The sequence below is a fragment of the Triticum dicoccoides genome, chromosome 6B (assembly GCF_002162155.2).
Source record: "Triticum dicoccoides isolate Atlit2015 ecotype Zavitan chromosome 6B, WEW_v2.0, whole genome shotgun sequence".
Taxonomy (NCBI): domain Eukaryota; kingdom Viridiplantae; phylum Streptophyta; class Magnoliopsida; order Poales; family Poaceae; genus Triticum; species Triticum dicoccoides.
In genome coordinates this window covers 75,370,552-75,392,100 of record NC_041391.1, presented here as the reverse complement: position 1 = coordinate 75,392,100, position 21,549 = coordinate 75,370,552, and positions in this window count along the sequence as shown.

The window sequence follows — 21,549 nt, the reverse complement described above, 5'->3', positions numbered from 1 at the left end:
TGCTGGCCGGCGGAGGCGATGGCCTGGCCGGGGGCGGGGGCGGGCTGACCGGCGGGGGCGGGGGCGGCTCGAAGTTTCGCTGCCCGATGCGGTGCGGGGACTAGGAGACGAGCGAGCGGTCGGGTGCGTCCGTTCGTTTTCGGGGTCCCGGGCTGGAGTGTGGGGTGGCATTTTGACCGTAAATATGTGATACAATAGGGGTACAACTATACTTCGAAACGTTTTCTTTGATGGGACTAGCCAGAATCCTGAGATTGTGGGAGAAGCCAGGTATTTTGGGATTTTGGGATTGCACTAGGATTTTGCAGAATCCGGTTGAGATTTTGGAAGTTCAATCGAGTTCTTTTCGCTCGGAATTTTCGGGACCGAGATTCTCCACAATCTGCTCAAAAGAACTGGGCCTATATCTCGTAATAAGCGGGACATAGATCTGGCGGCCTTTCTACTTGAGATCTTGTCTTTTTTCTAATTAACCTCGCAAACTAGCCTAGTATTGTGTTTTACCGCAGTGAACCATACTTGGACTTGTTGTCGTTTTGGACCTTTTCTCAGGTCTTAATGACGCAATTTGCGTCAAATAGACCCCCAAATGCTTAACGCATGAGCTAAACGGATTTTTGGTTATGTAAACAATAGTCTTAACGAAAAACAATTAACAATATTTGAAAACATGGAAATTGTAAAAAACTATGAAAATAAAAACATGAAAATTTTCTGTTAAAAATAAACATTTTTCCAGCATTCCGAACAATGTTTGAAAATGCAAATATTTTTAAATTGCAAACATTTGTCTAAAAAACGATGAATTTGAATTAAGAATATTTGTAAAATCTGAAGGAAATATGATCTAGAGGCAATAATAAAGTTGTTATTTATATTTCCTTATATCATAATAAATGTTTGTTATTCATGCCGGAATTGTATTAACCGGATACTTAGTATATGTGTGAATACATAGACAAAACATAATGTCCCTAGTATGCCTCTACTTGACTAGCTCGTTAATCAAGATGATTATGTTTCCTAACCATAGACATGTGTTGTCATTTGATGAACGAGATCACATCATTAGGAGAATGATGTGATGGACAAGACCCATCCATTAGCTTAGCATTATGATCGTTACAGTTTTATTGCTACTGCTTTCTTCATGACTTATACATGTTCCTCTGACTATGAGATTATGCAACTCTCGAATACTGGAGGAACGCCTTGTGTGCTACAAACATCACAACGTAACTGGATGATTATAAAGATGTTCTACAAGTGTCTCCGAAGGTGTTTGTTGGGTTGGCATAGATCAAGATTAGGATTTGTCACTCTGTGTATCGGAGAGGTATCTGTGGGCCCTCTCGGTAATTCTCATCACTATAAGCCTTGCAAGCAATGTGACAAATGAGTTAGTTGCGGGATGAAGCATTACGGAACGAGTAAAGAGACTTGCCGGTAATGAGATTGAACTAGGTATGATGATACAGACGATCGAATCTCGGGCAAGTAACATACCGGTGACAAACGAAACACCGTATATTGTTATGCGGTTTGACCGATAAAGATCTTCGTAGAATATGTAGGAACTAATATGAGCATCCAGGTTCCGCTATTGGTTATTGATCGGAGATGTGTCTCGATCATGTCTACATCATTCTCGAACCCGTAGGGTCCGCACACTTAACGTTCGATGACGATTTGTATTATGAGTTATGTGATTTGATGACCGAAGATTGTTTGGAGTCCCGGATGAGATCACAGACATGACGAGAAGTCTCGAAATGATCAAGACATACAGATTGATATATTGGAAGGTTATATTCGGACACCGGAATGGTTCCGGAATGATTTGGGTATTTTTCAGAGTACCGGGAAAGGAGAGGAGGGCCGCAAGGGTGCCCCCCCAATGGCAAGTCCGAATTGGACTAGGGAGGGGGCGGCGCCCCCCTCTTTCCTTCTCCCTCTCCTCCTCCTTCCTTCTCTCCCCTATTGGAAAAGGAAGGGGACTCCAACTAGGATTGGGAATCCTAGTTGGACTCCCCCTATGGCGCGCCCCTCCTGGCCGCCGGCCTCCTCCTCTCCCTCCTTTATATACGGGGGCAGGGGCGCCCCAAAGCACAACAGACAATCTCTTAGCCGTGTGCGGTGCCCCTCTCCACAGTTTAACACCTCGTTCATATCGTCGTAGTGCTTAAGCGAAGCCCTACATCGGCAACTTCATCATCACCATCACCACGCCGTCGTGCTGACGGAACTCTCCCTTGTCCTCAACTGGATCAAGAGCACGAGGGACGTCATCGTGCTGAACGTGTGCTGAACATGGAGGTGTCGTACGTTCGGTACTTGAATCGGTTGGATCATGAAGACGTTCGACTACATCAACCGCGTTACTAAACGCTTCCGCTTTCGGTCTACAAGGGTACGTGGACACACTCTCCCGTCTCGTTGCTATGCATCTCCTAGATAGATCTTGCATGATCGTAGGAATTCTTTTGAATTACTACGTTACCCAACAGTGGCATCCGAGCCAGGTCTATGCGTAGATGGTATATGCACGAGTAGAACACAAAGAGTTATGGGTGATAATAGTCATACTGCTTACCACCAACGTCTTACTTTGATTCGGCGGTATTGTCGGATGAAGTGTCCCCGGACTGACAATACACGACCGCGTTCATGAGACTGGTTCTACCGACGTGCTTTGCACACAGGTGGCTGGCGGGTGTCTGTTTCTCTAATTTTAGTCAAATCGAGTTTGACTATGGCCGGTCCTTGTTGAAGGTTAAAACAACACACTTGACGAAAAACCGTTGTGGTTTTGATGCGTAGGTAAGAACGGTTCTTGTTAGAAGCCCGTAGTAGCCACGTAAAACTTGCAACAACAAAGTAGAGGACATCTAACTTGTTTTTGCAGGGGCTTGCTGTGATGTGATATGTGATGACCCATAAGTATAGGGTATCTATCGTAGTCCTTTCGATAAGTAAGAGTGTCGAACCCAACGAGGAGCAGAAGGAAATGACAAGCGGTTTTCAATAAGGTATTCTCTGCAAGCACTGAAATTGTAGGTAATAGATAGTTTTGCGATAAGATAATTTGTAACGGGTAACAAGCAATGAAAGTAAATAAGGTTCAGCAAGGTGGCCTAATCCTTTTTGTAGCAAAGGACAAGCCTGGACAATTTCTTATAATGAGAAAAGCGCTCCCGAGGACACATGGGAATTATCGTCAAGCTACTTTTCATCACGCTCATATGATTCGCGTTCGTTACTTTGATAATTTGATATGGACCGGTGCTTGGGTACTGCCCTTTCTTCGACAAGCATCCCACTTATGATTAACCCCTATTGCAAGCATCCGCAACTACAAAAGAAGTATTAAGGTAAACCTAACCATAGCATGAAACTAGTGGATCCAAATCAGCCCCTTACGAAGCAACGCATAAACTAGGGTTTAAGCTTCTGTCACTCTAGCAACCCATCATCTACTTATTACTTCCCAATGCCTTCCTTTAGGCCCAAATAATGGTTAAGTGTCATGTAGTCGATGTTCACATAACACCACTAGAGGAGAGACAACATACATCTCATCAAAATATCGAACGAATACCAAATTCACATGACTACTAATAGCAAGACTTCACCCATGTCCTCAGGAACAAACGTAACTACTCACAAAGCATATTCATGTTCATGATTAGAGGAGTATTAATATGCATTAAGGATCTGAACATATGATCTTCCACCAAGTAAACCAATTAGCATCAACTACAAGGAGTAATCAACACTACTAGCAACCCACAGGTGCCAATTTGTGGTTTTGGATACAAGAGATGAACTAGGGTTTGAGAGGAGATGGTGCTGGTGAAGATGTTGATGGAGATTGACCCCCTCTCAATGAGAGGATCGTTGGTGATGACGACGGTGATGATTTCCCCCTCCCGGAGGGAAGTTTCCCCGGCAGAACAGCTCCGCTGGAGCCCTAGATTGGTTCCGCCAAGGTTCTGCCTCGTGGTGGCGGAGTTTCATCCCGTAAGCTTGCTTATTATTTTTTCCAGGGTAAAAGCCTTCATATAGCAGAATATGGGCACCGGAGGGCCACCAGGGGGCCCAGGAGACAGGGGGCGCGCCTAGTAGGGGTGGGCGCGCCCCCACCCTCCTGGCCAAGGTGTGGGCCCCCTCTAGTACTTTCTTTGCTCAATAATTCTTATTAATCCCAAAAATGACTTTCGTGGAGTTTCAGGACTTTTGGAGCTGTGCAGAATAAGTTTCCAACATTTGCTCCTTTTCCAGCCAGAATCCCAGCTGCCGGCATTCTCCCTCTTCATGATAAACCTTGTAAAATAAGAGAGAATAGCCATAAGTATTGTGATATAACGTGTAATAACAGCCCATAATGCAATAAATATTGATATAAAAGCATGACACAAAATGGACGTATCAATATGGTCAAGACATGATGAGATATATATTGTTGTATGAGATGATCATGTTTTGTAACAGAGTTATCGGCAACTGGTAGGAGCCATATGGTTGTCGCTTTATTGTATGAAAGACAATCGCCATGTAATTGCTTTACTTTATCACTAAGCGGTAGTGATAGTCGTAGTAGCAATAGTTGGCGAGACGATAACGATGCTACGATGAAGATCAAAGTGTCAAGCCGGCGACTTTGGAGATCATGACGATGCTTCAGTGATGGATATCATGAGCACAAGATGATGATGGCCATATCATGTCACACATTTTGATTGCATGTGATGTTTATCTTTTATGCATCTTATTTTGCTTAGTATGGCGATAGCATTATAAGATGATCCCTTACTAAATTTCAAGGTATAAGCGTTCTCCATGAGTATGCACCGTTGCTACAGTTCGTCGTGCCGAGACACCACGTGATGATTGGGTGTGATAAGCTCCTCGTCCACATACAACAGGTGCAAGCCAGTTTTGCACGTGCAGAATCCTCGGGTTAAACTTGACGAGCCTAGCATATGCAGATATGGCCTCGGAACACTAGGACTGAAAGGTCGAACGTGAATCATATAGTAGATATGATCAACATAGTGATGTTCACCATTGAAAACTACTCCGTCTCACATGATGATCGGACATGGTTTAGTTGATATGGATCACGTGATCATTTAGATGACTAGAGGAATGTCTATCTAAGTGGGAGTTCTTTAGTAATATGATTAATTGAACTTTAATTTATCATGAACTTAGTCCTAATAGTTTTTGCATGTCTATGTTGTTGTAGATCAATGGCCCATGCTACCGTTCCCTTGAATTTTAATGCGTTCCTAGAGAAAGCTAAGTTGAAAGATGATGGTAGCAATTACACGGACTGGGTCCGTAACTTGAGGATTATCCTCATTGCTGCAAGGAGAATTACGTCCTGGAAGCACCGCTAGGTGCAAGGCCTGCTACAAGACCAATTGCAGACGTTATGAACGTCTGGCAGAGCAAAGCCGATGACTACTCGATAGTTCAGTGTGCCATGCTTTACGGCTTAGAATCGGTACTTCAAAGACGTTTTGAACGTCATGGAGCATATGAGATGTTCCAAGAGTTGAAGTTAATATTTCAAGCAAATGCCCGAGTTGAGAGATATGAAGTCTCCTACAAGTTCTATAGCTGCAAAATGGAGTAGAATAGTTCTGTCAGTGAACACATACTCAGAATGTCTGGGTACCATAACCACTTGACTCAGCTGGGAGTTAATCTTCCTGATGATAGTGTCATTGACAGAGTTCTTCAATCACTGCCACCAAGCTACAAAGGCTTCGTGATGAACTATAATATGCAAGGGATGACGAAAATGATTCCCGAGCTCTTCGCAATGCTAAAGGCTGCGGAGGTAGAAATCAAGAAGGAGCATCAAGTGTTGATGGTCAACAAGACCACTAGTTTCAAGAAAAAGGGCAAAGGGAAGAAGGGGAACTTCAAGAATAATATCAAGCAAGTTGCTACTCCCGGGAAGAAGCCCAAGTCTGGACCTAAGCGTGAAACTGAGAGCTTCTACTGCAAAGGGACTGGTCACTGGAAGCGGAACTGCCCCAAGTATTTGGCAGATAAGAAGGATGGCAAAGTGAAAGGTATATTTGATATACATGTTATTGATGTGTACCTTACTAATGCTCATAGTAGCGCCTGGGTATTTTATACTGGTTCTGTTGCTCATATTTGCAGCTCGAAACAGGGGCTACAGATTAAACGAAGATTGGCTAAGGACGAGGTGATGATGCGCGTCGGAAATGGTTCCAAGGTTGATGTGATCGCTGTCGGCACGCTACCTCTACATCTACCTTCGGGATTAGTTTTAGACCTGAATAATTGTTATTTAGTACCAACGTTGAGCATGAACATTATATCTGGATCTTGTTTGATGCGAGACGGTTATTCATTTAAATCACAGAATAATGGTTGTTCTATTTATATGAGTAATATCTTTTATGGTCATGCACCCTTGTTAAGTGGTCTATTTTTGTTGAATCTCGATCATGATGATACACATGTTCATAATATTGAAGCCAAAAGATGCAAAGTTGATAATGATAGTGCAACTTATTTGTGGCACTGTCGTTTAGGTCATATTGGTGTAAAGCGCATGAAGAAACTCCATGCTGATGGGCTTTTGGAATCACTTGAATATGAATCACTTGGTGCTTGCGAACCATGCCTCATGGGCAATATGACCAAAACTCCGTTCTCTGGAACAATGGAACGAGCTACTGACTTATTGGAAATAATACATACCGATGTATGCGGTCTAATGAGTGTTGAGGCTCGTGGCGGGTATCATTATTTTCTGACCTTCACAGATGATTTGAGCAGATATGGGTATATCTACTTAATGAAACATAAGTCTGAAACACTTGAAAAGTTCAAAGAATTTCAGAGTGAAGTGGAAAATCATCGTAACAAGAAAATAAAGTTTCTACGATCTCATCGTGTGATAACCCACAAGTATAGGGGATCGCAACAGTTTTTGACGGTAGAGTATTCAATCCAAATTTATTGATTCGACATAAGGGGAGCCAAAGAATATTCTCAAGTATTAGCAGCTGAGTTGTCAATTCAACCACACCTGAAAGACTTAATATCTGCAACAAAGTATTTAGTAGCAAAGTAGTATGGAAGTAACGGTAACGGTGGCAAAAGTAATACTAGCAGTTTTGTAGCAATCGTAATAGTGGCAACGGAAAAGTAACTAAGCAAAGATCAATATGTGAAAAGCTCGTAGGCAATGGATCAATGATGGATAATTATGTCGGATGCAATTCATCATGCAACAGTTATAACATAGGGTGACACAGAACTAGCTCCAGTTCATCAATGTAATGTAGGCATGTATTCCGAATATAGTCATACGTGCTTATGGAAAAGAACTTGCATGACATCTTTTCTCCTACCCTCCCGTGGCAGCGGGGTTCTATTGGAAACTAAGGGATATTAAGGCTTCCTTTTAATAGAGAACCGGACCAAAGCATTATCACTTAGTGAATACATGAACTCCTCAAACTACAGTCATCACTGGGAGTGGTCCTGATTATTGTCACTTCGGGGTTGCCGGATCATAACACATAGTAAGTGACTATTAACTTGCAAGATAGGATGAAGACTCACATATATTCATGAAAACGTAATAGGTTCAGATCTGAAAGCATGGCACTCGGGCCCTAGTGACAAGCATTAAGCATGGCAAAGTCATAGCAACATCAATCTTAGAACATAATGGATACTAGGGATCAAACCCTAACAAAACTAACTCGATTACATGGTAAATCTCATCCAACCCATCACCGTCCAGCAAGCCTACAATGGGATTACTCACGCACGGCGGTGAGCATCATGAAATTGGTGATGGAGGATGGTTTATGATGATGATGGCGACGGGTTCCCCTCCCTGGAGCCCCGAACAGACTCCAGATCAGCCCTCCCGAGGATGATTAGGGCTTGGCGGCGGCTCCGTATCATAAAACACGATGAATCCTTCTCCTTGATTTTTTTTCTCCCCGAAAGTGAATATATGGAGTTGGGGTTGAGGTCGGTGGAGTTCCAGGGGGCCCCCAAGGCAGGGGGCGCACCCTTCACCCTCGTGGACAGGGTGTGGGCCCCCTTATGCTGATTCTTTCACCAATATTTTTTATTAATTCCAAAACGTGTCTCCGTGGATTTTCAGGTCATTCTGAGAACTTTTATTTCTGCACAAAAATAACACCATGGCAGTTCTGTTGAGAACAACGTCAGTCTGGGTTAGTTCCATTCAAATCATGCAAGTTAGATTCCAAAACAAGGGCAAAAGTGTTTGGAAAAGTAGATACGTTGGAGACATATCAACTCCCCAAGCTTAAACCTTTGCTTGTCCTAAAGCAATTCAATTGACAAACTAAAAGTGATAAAGAAAAACTTTTACAAACTCTGTTTGATCTTGTTGTTGCAAATATGTAAAGCCAGCATTCATGTTTTTAGCAAAGATTATGAACTAACCATATTCACGATAACATTAGGTCTCATATTTTCTCATATCAATGGCATGATCAACTAGCGAGCTATAATAATAAATCTCGAATGACAACACTGTCTCAAAACAATCATAATGCGATATAACAAGATGGTATCTCGCTAACCCTTTCTGAGATCGCAAAACATAAATGCAGAGCACCCCTGAAGATCAAGGACTGACTAGACATTGTAATTCATGGCAAAAGAGATCCAGTCACAATCATACTCAATGTAAATTAATAGCAATGCATGCAAATGAGAGCGGTGCTCTCCAACTGATGCTTTTTAATAAGAGGATGATGACTCAACATAAAAGTAGATAGATAGGCCCTTCGCAGAGGGAAGCAAAGATTTGCAGAGGTGCCAGAGCTCGACTTTTGAAATAGAGATAAATAATATTTTGAGCGGCATACTATAATTGTCAACTGAACAACCAAGAGATCTCGATATCTTCCATGCTATATACATTATAGGCGAATCCCAAACAGAATGGTAAAGTTTATACTCCCCCACCACCAAGGAACATCAATCCATGGCTGGCCCAAAACAACGAGTGTCGTCCAACTAACAACAATCCTGGGGGAGTTTTGTTTGCATTTATTTTGATTTGATTTGAGCATGGGACTGGGCATCCCGGTTACCAGCCATTTTCTCGTGAATGATGAGCGGAATCCACTCATCATGAGAATAACCCACCTACCATGGAAGATATAGACAACCCTAGCTGATACATGAGCTATTCGAGCATACAAAACAGAATTTCATTTGAAGGATTAGAGTTTGGCACATACAAATTTACTCGGAACGGCAGGTAAATACCGCATATAGGAAGGTATTGTGGGCTCATATGGAATAACTTTGGGGTTTATGGAAGTGGATGCACAGGCAGTATTCCCGCTTAGTACAAGTGAAGGCTATAAAGAGACCGGGAAGCGACCAACTAGAGAGAGACAACAGTCATGAACATGCATTAAAATTAACAAACAATGAGTGCAAGCATGAGTAGGATATAAATCACCATGAACATAAATATTGTGGAGGCTATGTTGATTTTGTTTCAACTACATGTGTGAACATGTGCCAAGTCAAGCCACTCGAATCATTCAAAGGAGGATACCACCCTATCATACCACATCACAACTATTTTAATAGCATGTTGGCACTCAAGACAAACCATTATAAACTCCTAGCTAATTAAGCATGGCATGAGCAACTATAATCTCTAATTATCATTGCAAACATGTTTCATTCTTAATGGGCTAAATCAGGAACGATGAACCAATCATATTTACAAAAACAAGATAGTTTGAGTTCATACCAGCTTCTCTCATCTCAATCATTTCATCATATATTGTCATTATTGCCTTTCACTCGCACGGCCGAACGGTGTGGATAATAATAATAGTGCACGTGCATTGAACTAAGCTAGAATCTGCAAGCATTTAATACAAAGGAGAAGACAAGGTAATATGGGCTCTTGGTTAGATCAACAATAATGCATATGAGAGCGACTCAACATTTTCATCATGGTCTTCTCCTCTCGACCCCCAAATAAAAGAAAAGAACTAAAACTATTTACACGGGAAGGCTCCCAACAAGCAAAATAAGAACGGGAAATCTTTTTGGGTTTTCTTTTATTTACTACTACTACAAGCATGGAAAGTAAACTAGCTAAAGGCTACAACTAATTTTTTTTCTTAAGGTTTTTCAAACACACAAGAAGAAATCAAGAAAAGAAAATAAATTAGCATGGATAGTACAATGAAAAAGTATGAGCACCGACAACTGGCCCAAGTTGGTCTATGCCTATGTATCGAAGCTACCCTATCCGGTGTACCGAGGAGGGTCCTCGGGGTGCCACTGGTTAGCGAGCTTCTCTGGATCCCACTGATAAACAGACTATCCATAAGGGTCGAGTGGTGGCTCTAGCTCAGGCTCTGGAACTTGTGTCAGATTCCAGTATGCATAAATGTCCTCGAGCAGGATGAGGTACGTGCCTTAAAGTATGTTAAAAAACAGGGTGCAGGCAAGGTAATAGTCTCACAATGAGTTTTAGCAAATATCAAGTTATCCTTAAGCATCTTCTTCTTATTTTTAACAATAAAATCATGTGCTACCATACTCTTATAGTCTAGGAAAATAGTGGGCAGCAACGTTTCCTCTTTCTCATAATGCCTAATGGGTATCTCAAAGTGTTTAGCAAGGCGTGAAGCAAAGATGCCTCCGAAGATGGCGCCCTTTGTACGGTTCAGACTTAATCGTTTAGCAACAATAGCACCTAAACTGAAGGTTGTATCACGAAACAAAGCATGGTGCAAAATAACAAGGTCAGGAGCACTAAGGTTTCCACTATTTCCGCGACCAATCAAGCATATACTAGCAAATATTGCAAAGTAGCGTAGAACAGGAAAATGTATACTAGTAGTTCTTGAATCTGAAACTTTCCTTATTTCCCCTACAACAATCCTATCAATAAATCCATCCACATCACTAGGTGTGGTTCCTCGATGTAACCAGGGAGCTAAACAAGCTATGCCTAGTTATCGAGTTGGGGATATAACTACTAAATGTAAACCGCCCAGGAGGGGCCGGTTCACCCTCAACTATATTGAAGCCCACGAAGACTCTTAAGATGGCGTTTTACTATGAAGCTTAGAGGCCCGGAGCCCAGAGGCAGATTAGGGCCCGTAGTGGTAAACCGCCATAGTCATGTAACTTGTGTTGTAAGATAAGGAAGGGAGAGACCGAGCCAAACACTTGTATGAGTCGGCCTCGGGACTCCGTACATCGGCCGGGCGTCAACCCGTGTATATAAGGGGACGACCCGGCGGCGGTTCAGGGGAAAGAGACAACAACTCGATAACCAGGCATAGCTTGTTTAGCTCCCTGGTTAGCGAGTCCCCAATAATCCCATCACAGCTAGACGTAGGCCTTTACCTTCATCGAAGGGGCCGAACTAGTATAAAATCCCTCGTGTCCTTTGTCCGGTTTAACCCCTTTAAGCTAACCCATCGCGATGGCTCCACGACTAAGTCCTTACACGAGGACATCTGACATGATATTTCCACGACAGTTGGCGCCCACCGTGGGGCTATCGCATGATGGTTTCGAGTTCTTGAAGGGCAGCTTTGAAGGACTCAAAGGATACACTGTGGGCCGGATGACCAAGAGTCGTCGCGGCAAGCTCTACATCGATGATGCAGGCTGGGGCCCCGAGGCCGGCTCAATTGAGTACGGGTACAGGGTCCCCTTCGACGGAATTCACGTCTTCATTGGCAAGATCGGTGAACCGGGCCCTGAGCCGGACACCTACACTGACCTCGTCGAAACGGCTCAGCGAGCAAGTCCCGCCCGGATTCAGCCTACCGTGAAGCATGCGTTCGTGGGATGTGTCCACAGGATCGGATCTGAACCGACGTCTGAGGGTGAGATGGTCGCTTATTCCGACGGCGAATCATCCGCTGGTGAAACTGAATCCCTGTACCAAATTCAAGATGGCGTGTTTGAAGGGTATTCCGATGGCACCAGTATTCTGGAATTTCTTGAACTGTCGAACCACGTTGGAATCTTCATGGCCGGAACATAGCTAACCTTGCAAAACTCTACTGCGGCGGCGTCTGGACCGGTAGCAGGGGCAGGAGGCTCCGCACGCCGGCCGGCTCAAGTTCTCTTCGGTTTGATGGATGCCTGGGCGACCTTGTTGACCACGGCAGTTACACCGGAGACGCGGGATCAGCACAATGCAGACATTGCAAGTCTAAAGGATCAGATAACACAAGCCAAGGCGGACTTAGCGGCTGAGGATACCAGGATGGCGGAGGAACGGGCCGCTTTAGATGCCCAGGCGCAGAGGATTAGAGCCGAGAATTATCGACTTTTGATGGATCAGAACGCTTCAAATCAAGTATTCTGGAGGAGACATCAATCTCGCTTGCCGGCGGATTACAATGCAATGAATCTCTTTGATACGCCAGGAGCAGGGACTAGCAACCCGGCGGCAGTGAACCGGACCATGATACCAAGGACCATAGCGCCGGATCAACCTCAGGTGATGGGTCCACCTCAGCATACGGGCAACCCGCCGTGATATACCACACCGCCGCCGGGTCACTTCTCTACTCCGTTGGACAATATGATAGCAGCAACATCCTGGTTGGCCGCTATTCCGATAGAAGGTGAATCACCGGCAGCGGTTGAGACACGGCGGGCCAGGATCTTCTTCAAACAGCTCTGACACAGCAGTAAGCTTACTCATATAGCCGAGACAGGGTTCACTCAACTCCACGACCGAGCAAAAGCTATAGTAGGCATATAGATGAACCGGAAGTGTCCAGCAGTGCGCGGCGTCGCATTGTCCCTCAAGGGACTAATCCGGTGCGTGGTGATATGAACGCTCAGGACGTGGTGGATAATGGCAGAGGATGAAGGGAGGCCGCTTTAGCAGCACAACATACGGGTCGATACCAACCCGCCCGGGTTCAGCCAGCAGCGTCAATGGACCGAGGCACCAGACTTGCTTTTAGTTCGTGGGGAGTGCCATGTCTTATTCCGTCTCTCCGTAATGTGCGATTGCCTAAGGACTTCAAGGGCCCACGAAAGGTGCCGAATTACATCGCTGATCAGCCACCCGAGGCGTGGGTGGAAAGCTATGAGATGGAAATGGAGATGCTGGATGTTGATGAAGCGGCGTGTGCAAAATACTTCACGATGATGTTGGAGGGGACAGCCCGTACTTGGTTGAAGAACTTACCACCTAACTTCGTCGAGTCATGGGACCAGCTGAAGGCCCGGTTTATAGCCAATTTCAAGGACACATGTAAGCATCCTATGTCCATTATGGATCTCGATGCCTGTGTGCAAGGGGAGAACGAGTCAACAACTCATTGGGTGCGCCGGGTTTCAGAAGTCTTGCATTCATCGGACCGTATTAATGCTGGCTCGGCAATCATCACCTTGGAGCATGATTGTCGGTTTAAGTCACTGAAGATGAAGTTGGGACGGCTCAAGCGCCACTGCAATGACATGGGCACCCTTATGGCCGCCTTGGTCAAGTATGCCGATTCTGATAATACCAAGGATCCCGATTCTGATGAGGAGAAACCGGAGAAGGGAAAGAAGAACGGCGGTGCAAAGGGACAGCATCACAACCAAGGAGGCCATGGGAATAACGGTAGGCGTAAAGCGGATTCAGATTTTGTAGGTAATGCTAATGTGCAGCGTCGTAAGGGTAAACCGCCCCAGCGCGGCGGCGGAATGAATCTGGAGCGTTTGTTAAATCAGCCCTGCCCAAAGCATGGGACCAAGGAGGTTCCTGCGACGCATCTCTGGAAAGATTGTCACATTATGAAGGAGTTCAAAAACTCTAATCTTTTCCGGTATGATCAGGGTCCATCGGGCGGTTCAGGTCCAGGTTTTCATGGTGGCGGCGGTTCAAACTCTGGATTTCAGAATAATCAGGGCAACCGGAACAACCAAGGTGGTAATAACCAGCAGAGTAATCAAGGAAATCAGCAGCAGTCGGGTTACCAGAGTCACCCAAAGCAGTTGAATGGAGGGCAGTATCATGTGTTCACCACTAGTTTGTGCAAGCGTGATCAGAAGCTTCACAAGAGGGCTGTTAATACTGTTGAACCGGCAGTACCACGTTACCTGCGGTGATCCGAGCAACCTATTATGTGGAGCAGAGAGGATCATCCGCCCCGGGTTGACAATCCGGGTCACCTGGCTTTGGTGGTGGCACCTCAGGTGGGAGGTTATAAGTTTACCAAGGTACTCATGGATGGAGGGATCAGTATCAACATTCTATATTATGAGACCTTCCGTCGCATGGGGTTGACAGACAAGAGTCTTAAACCGTCCAACACTATTTTCCATGGTGTGGTACCAGGTAAATCGGCATATCCTGTTGGTAAGATCGCTTTGGAAGTTGTGTTTGGTGATGAACATGATTCCCGGTCTGAGACATTGACCTTTGAAGTGGTGAGGATACAGAGCCCATACCACGCACTATTTGGGCGACCGGCTTATGCAAAGTTCATGGCGAGGCCTTGTTATATTTACTTGCAGCTCAAGATGCCGGGTCATAAAGGGACCATTACGGTTCATGGAAGTCGTAAAATCGCTTTGGATTGCGAGGAAGGTGATGCGGCCTATGCTGAGTCGGTTTGTGCTACAGAGGAGCTGAAGTTTTATAAGGAAAATGTTGATCCGGCACACATGACCCCTCTGAAGAAGCCCACCACTGAGCATGACCCAACCCTGCATTTCAAACCGGCTAATGAGACTAAACTTGTTGACTTTGTTCCTGGCGATTCGTCCAAGCAGTTCAGCATCAGCACAAATCTGGATCTGAAATAGGAAAGCACACTCATCGAGTTCATCCATGAGAACTGGGAAATTTTTGCATGGAAGCCTTCTGACATGCCAGGTGTACCGAGGGAACCCACTGAGCACATTCTCAATATTGATCCCAAGTTTAAACCGGTCAAGCAATTTCTTCGTTGCTTTAACAAGGAAAGACACAAGGCAATTGGTGAAGAGGTAGCCCGGCTGTTGGCTGCTGGTTTTATCGTTGAAGTGTTTCACCCTGAGTGGTTGGCTAATCCGGTGCTTGTTCTTAAGAAAAACGGCACTTGGCGCATGTGTGTGGATTACACACATTTGAACAAAGCTTGTCCGGCCGATCCTTTTGCTCTCCGGCGTATTGATCAGATCATTGATGCGACGACGGGTTGTGAGCGTTTAAGCTTCCTGGATGCTTATTCAGGTTATCATCAGATCAAAATGGCAGTTAAGGACCAGGAGAAGACTGCCTTCATCACTCCCTTTGGAGCCTTCTGCTATGTTTCTATGCCCTTTGGTCTCAAGAGTGCCCAGGCAACTTATCAGCGATGTGTGCAGAATTGTCTTCACACTCAGATTGGGTGCAATGTTCATGCTTATGTCAATGACATTGTGGTAAAGTCCAGGAAGAAGGAGACATTGATAGATGATCTCAAGGAGACCTTTGACAATCTGCGGGTTTACAAGATGATGCTCAATCCGGGCAAGCTTCTAGGCTTTCTGGTGTCCAATAGAGGTATTGAGGCTAATCCGGAGAAAATCAAAGCGATTACATCCTTGGATAAACCGGCATGTATCAATGATGTTCAGCGTCTGGCAGGTCGAATTGCAGCCCTAAGCCGGTTTATCAGCTGTTTGGGAGAGAAGGCGATCCCTCTATATCAGATGTTGAAGAAAACAGACACCTTTGTGTGGAGTGATGCGGCTAATGCGGCGTTTGAAGACTTGAAGCGACAGTTGTCCGAACCGCTAGTCCTTGCTGCTCCGGTTGACAGGGAGCCCTTATTGTTGTACGTGGCTGCTAATGCCCGTGTTGTCAGTGTGGCAATTGTGGTGGAGCGCAAGGAGGCTGGTAAGGAGTACCCGGTTCAACGGCCGGTTTACTATATCAGTGAGGTGCTTATCGAGGCAAAGCAGCGATATCCGCATTGGCAGAAGCTAGTATATGGGGTTTTTATGGCAAGTCAGAAGCTCAAACAATATTTCCAAGGCCATCCCATTACGGTTGTCAGTTTAGCTCTCTTGGGTGATATAATTCAGAACAGGGAAGCAACTGGCCGGGTTGCAAACTGGACAATTGAACTTGGTCCACATGGTCTGAAGTATGTGCCTCGAACAGCTATAAAATCTCAGGCACTTGTGGACTTCATCAATGACTGGACCGAGTTACAAGCGCTAGAGGACAAACCGGATAATACATACTGGACTATTCACTTAGATGGATCCAGGCAATTGAAGGGCTCGGGGGCTGGAGTTGTTCTTACTTCCCCTCGAGGTGATAAAATTCGTTATGTCCTCCGTTTAATGTTCCCCTGTACTAACAATGCAGCTGAGTACGAGGCTCTGCTCCATGGGCTCCGCGTGGCCAAGGAGATGAATTTAAGCCGGGTACGATGCTTTGGAGACTCTGATCTGGTGGCTCAGCAAGTTTCTGGCACTTGGGATTCTGATGATCCACTCATGGCGGCTTAAAGACGTGAGGTGGATATTGTGGCGGGTTAGTTCAAAGGGTATCAGGTTGAGCATATCGATCGGCGCAAAAACGAAGCAGCAGACGCTTTAAGCCGGCTTGGATCTCAACGTAAACCGGTACCTCCCAATACCTTTTTAGATATCTTGCATAACCCGTTTGTTAAGTTGCCTACAGAGGAGGATTTGGCTGTTCCTGATCCGGAGGCCCAATGGTGGCCGCTTTACATGTTGTGCCGGATTGGACGGTTCCATATCTGGCGTATATGAACCGAGGCGAGTTACCAGATGATGAAATCCTGGCCTGGCAGATAATCCGGCGATCCAAGTACATTGTTATTCACAATGGCGAGTTACACCGCTGCAGCGTTTCAGGCGTATTTCAGCATTGTGTTTCTCCGGAAGAAGGCCAAGAGATCCTACGGGAAATTCATGAAGGGGATTGTGGTCATCATGCCGGTTCAAAGTCCCTAGTTGCAAAAGCTTTTCATCATGGGTTCTACTGGTTGACAGCTCATGCTGATGCGGAAGATCTGGTAAAGTGATGTGATGCTTGTCAAAAGTTTTTCACGCAGAGCTCATGGTCCGGCTCAAGAATTAAGGATGATTCCCATCACTTGGTCATTTGCCACTTGGGGGCTTGACATGGTGGGACCCTTTAAGCGCTCCAAGGATAAGAAGACCCACCTTCTGGTGGCGGTTGACAAGTTCACTAAGTGGGTTGATGCGGAGCCTGTTAGCAAGTGTGATGCGGCTACGGCGGTTCAATTTCTCAAAAAGATTATCTTCCGCTTTGGCTTTCCACACAGCATCATCACGGATAATGGCACAAACCTTTCTAAAGGCGAGATGGAAGATTTTTGTCAGAGAGAGCACATCCGTCTTGACCTAGCATCCGTGGCGCACCCCCAGACCAATGGTCAAGCGGAGAGAGCTAATCAATAAATCTTGAAGGGTATTAAACCCCGGCTTATGGTTCCTTTGAAGTGGACGTCGGGCTGTTGGGTGGAAGAATTGCCTTCTGTGTTATGGAGCATCAACACCACCGCCAACAGATCGACGGGTTACATGCCTTTCTTCATGGTATACGGGGCAGAGGCGGTTCTCCCAAGTGATATTCGTCATGATTCGCCTCGGGTTGCTAATTATGTTGAAGCAGACAATGAGCAAGCACGCCAGGAGGCGTTGGACCTGTTAGATGAAAAACGGGATATGGCTTTAGCCCGTTCGGCGGTTTATCAGCAGGACCTACGGCGTTATCACAGCCGCCGGGTTAGGACAAGAACTTTTCAAGAAGGCGACTTAGTGCTCCGGCTCATCCAGGATCAGACTGACATGCACAAGTTATCCCCACCTTGGGAAGGACCCTTTGTGGTCAGCAAAAATCTGCACAATGGATCATACTACCTCATTGACGTTCGAGACAACTCACACACCTCTAAGGAGGGGACCCGGCGGCCGTGGAACATAGCTCTCCTACGGCCTTACTACACTTGAGCCATAGGCTTTTCTTATGTACATATTTCGACAATGTATATATTATGATCAATAAAATAAACCAGCATCCTTTCTATTAGCAGGGCCTCTCCTGTTTTTTCTCAAATATCCTTTGAGTTACATGGGGGCTTCAGCTGACAAAGCGGAGTACTACCTGTTAAACCGGCTATCATGCCACAATACAGCTTGGGAGCTTCACACCCAAGGGGTCAAAGAGAGTCTGGATGCTTTGCACATCTCAAACATAGGCACCCAATGAGCACAGCTCATCACGTTACTTGGGGGCTCTTTGTGTAAAGTAACAAAGAGTTTGAAAGGACCCTTGTAGCTGGGTATCGACCCACGGCTTGGAAGCCTGGTATATTTACCTAAAACCCCGGGTTAACCTGCCTTCATCAAGTAAGCCACTCCTATCCAGGTAATCCTGGCATGACCCTCCGAAGTTTGACAGTTACTCTCATTGAGACCCTGAACTTGTCAAAGTTAAAACGGTGATTGGTTAGTTGGAGGCCCATCTTAAAAGGCTTTGTCAAATGGTTTAACTCAGTGGCCTGGCAGCCCATGAAAAGCCTCGAATTTGGGCCTGGCAGCCCTCGAAAAGCCTCGATTACATGGTTTTATTTGCACTTGTCACTATTTTTCTTTTGATGACTTCTATGTTAAACTGGTATCTTTGATCTGGTATAGCTTTTCAGTCATCATATTAACCCGGTGTTTGTTAACCCGGCTTGGTTCTCAACTAAAAGTTGACGAACCTTATTATTAAACCGGAGTTTATTAACCCGACATGACTTTGACTACTTGTCGCCAGTTTTGGTCATCTGGTGTTCATCGTAACCCGGCATGACTTCTTATACATCATCAGTACATGGTGAAGTTATACAAAATTCAAGATTTGGGTTTTCACCCTTATTACAATCAAAGCTGGTAAACCAACTAAAGTGATATCACATCACAGGTATGAGTTATTTCATATTTCTTAAGGTTTGATTATTAATCAGGCTTTATCTTGGGTATTATGACCCGTCCAGCGGTAAACCGCCAGGACAAACTTTCTTTACGCAGGCTTCAGAGTCGCGTTATCAAAGCATAAGCAAACATTGCATGTGTTATGGTGGTTCAACACAAGTCCTGCATCAGCACAACAAATCAAAGAGTTTTAACTAGCCTATTACAAGGCACTTTGAGGCCCAAAAAGTTGATTGTTCTTGCACAACAAAAGTTTGTCACAGAAACACAAATGCCGGATTAAGACTCGTTGCCCGGACGACGTGAAGTGGAAGGATCTTCAGGCGCCGGTTCAACCTCCTCCTCTCCACCCAGAGGCTGGAAGTCAAGGGTGGTCCAGTCAATCCGGGTTAAAGCCTAAAAGACAGCTTCTTCACCTATCAGATCGGACGGGTCAACATCAGGGGCGTAAGTGTGCTTACGAATTGGCGGGATAAGGTTTTGTGTCTCTGTCACAGTCGTGTCAACTCGATGGTTCTCTTCATCATAAAAAGACCGATGAACAGTCAGGTTAGCTTCTGCAGACAGTTGACTGGACAATGGACGCATCTCCTTTGTTAGAGCTTTGAGTGTGTCATTGTCACATGCTGATCCGTCCGCCTGTTCATCTGGAAATCCCTTGGCGATGTCAACTGGATCCAAGTCAGATATCCATGCTTTGGCCTGGGTCAGTGCCAGTAAAACGCCAGCCCTGGCAGCAGACCGCTTCACCTCCTCTATCTGAGCCGGTGTCATGGATAATCTTGCTAATGTGTCCTTGATCAATGTTGGTGCCGGTTTGTTATAAGAGACTGCAGAGATAACCCGTTGTGCACCGGTATACAGTTGTTCAATCAGTGTATAAGCCGCCTTCAATTTCATCCGCATATCTGTTCCAAGATGAGCAATGCGATGGCCTACGACGGTTTAAGAAATTTAAGTTAAACCGGCGGAGTTGATAGTACTACAGAGCACGTGTTCTAAGGTACTTACCAAACACGATAGCCGTCATGGAATTCACTTGATGCTTCAGACCCGTCAGCTCTTCTTCCACTGGTTTAAGGGCTGCTTCAGCATCTTCTGCCCGCTTCAATAAAAAAGCCCTTTCAGTTTCCCAGTTGGTGCGGTCTGTTTTGAAGACCTCTTTAAGTTGTTCCATGGTTGCCAAGGTACCCTTGAGCTCTTCTTTGGCTTTAGAGGTTTCTTCTTGCTGTAGCTTGAGGATTTCTTGAAGATCGGCAGTTTGGGACTCTTTGGTCTTCATGTCAGCCTGCAAAGTCAGATGATACAATAGTTACAGATTTCTTAAAGTCCCAAGCGCATAATCAATTAAACACTTGGCACTTGGGGGCTAATGTGGATTGCTTTTTAAAGTGAATATTTTTCAAATTCCCAAGGCTCAATCCAGGTATTAAGCTTGGCACTTGGGGGCTAATGTACATTCAATCAGTCATAAAAGAAAGGCTGTTAACAGGGACAGACAGTCCCAGTTTGTCTTCAAGAAGACAAACCGGCCCTTGGGAGCTACTACGTTGAAGTGTTCTTTATATCAAAGTCTCGGCTTATCTTCAGGAGATAAACCGGCCCTTGGGGGCTACAATGGAAAAGATACAGGATAGAACAAGTTTCAAAGTATTCATACCTCATAACGCTCCTTCATCAGGTTTACCAAACCGGCTTCCAAGTCATGGCTGGTGTACAGGCGGTTTAAATAACCGGAATGAAGCTCTTCAGCGCTAAGATTAACAAAGTGGGATAAATCCGTCTTCCCCTTCCCCTTGCCCATATCGGCGAATTCCTCCTTAGCGGTATGTTTGGCCAAGATAACCGGATTACCAGGACTGGTGTGAGCTGTGCCAATAATTACAACATCATCTCATCATTTCTTGGTGGGCTTGGCGGATTGCTGGCACCCCTGGCTGGACTTGGCGGGTTAGCAGCCAGGCTTGGCGGATCAACAACCAGACTTGGTGGAGGGGTAGTACGAGGGCTCGACGGATCAATATGGATTGCCGGGTCAGCCTTCGGCGGATTAGCCTCAGTGCTTGCACCTTGCGGGATGGAATCATCCATAACATCAGTATTTCTACCGGTGTCCTCAGCAGCCCTCTCCGGTTCCACTTCACCAATGGGGGTACTTGTTTTAGCCTTCTTGCTCAGGCAAGCTTTGGCACTGTGACATCACAACAAAGATTAGCATGGTAAACCGAACTATGAAGGAAAAACATGAAGAGTAATATACTTACCCAGGGACGGTTTTAAGGGGAGGCAGTTGAGTGGTTGATGAACCGCCAGATGAATTGGAAGACGCCTGGTAATTGGGATCAGCCGAATTAAGTGGGTCTCTGAAGAAACCCTTCAAAGGATAAAGTTTTTCAGGAGAACAAGTAACCTCTAGGCGACGTTTCCGGTTTGGCGTATCCAGTAAACCGAAAGAGGTGATCTGCTGGCCACTATGTCGGGTTGTGCGACGTTCTTAATCTTGCTGTGTCTTCAAAGAAAATTTTGGATCCAGATAAGCAAGAGGGTGAGAGTATT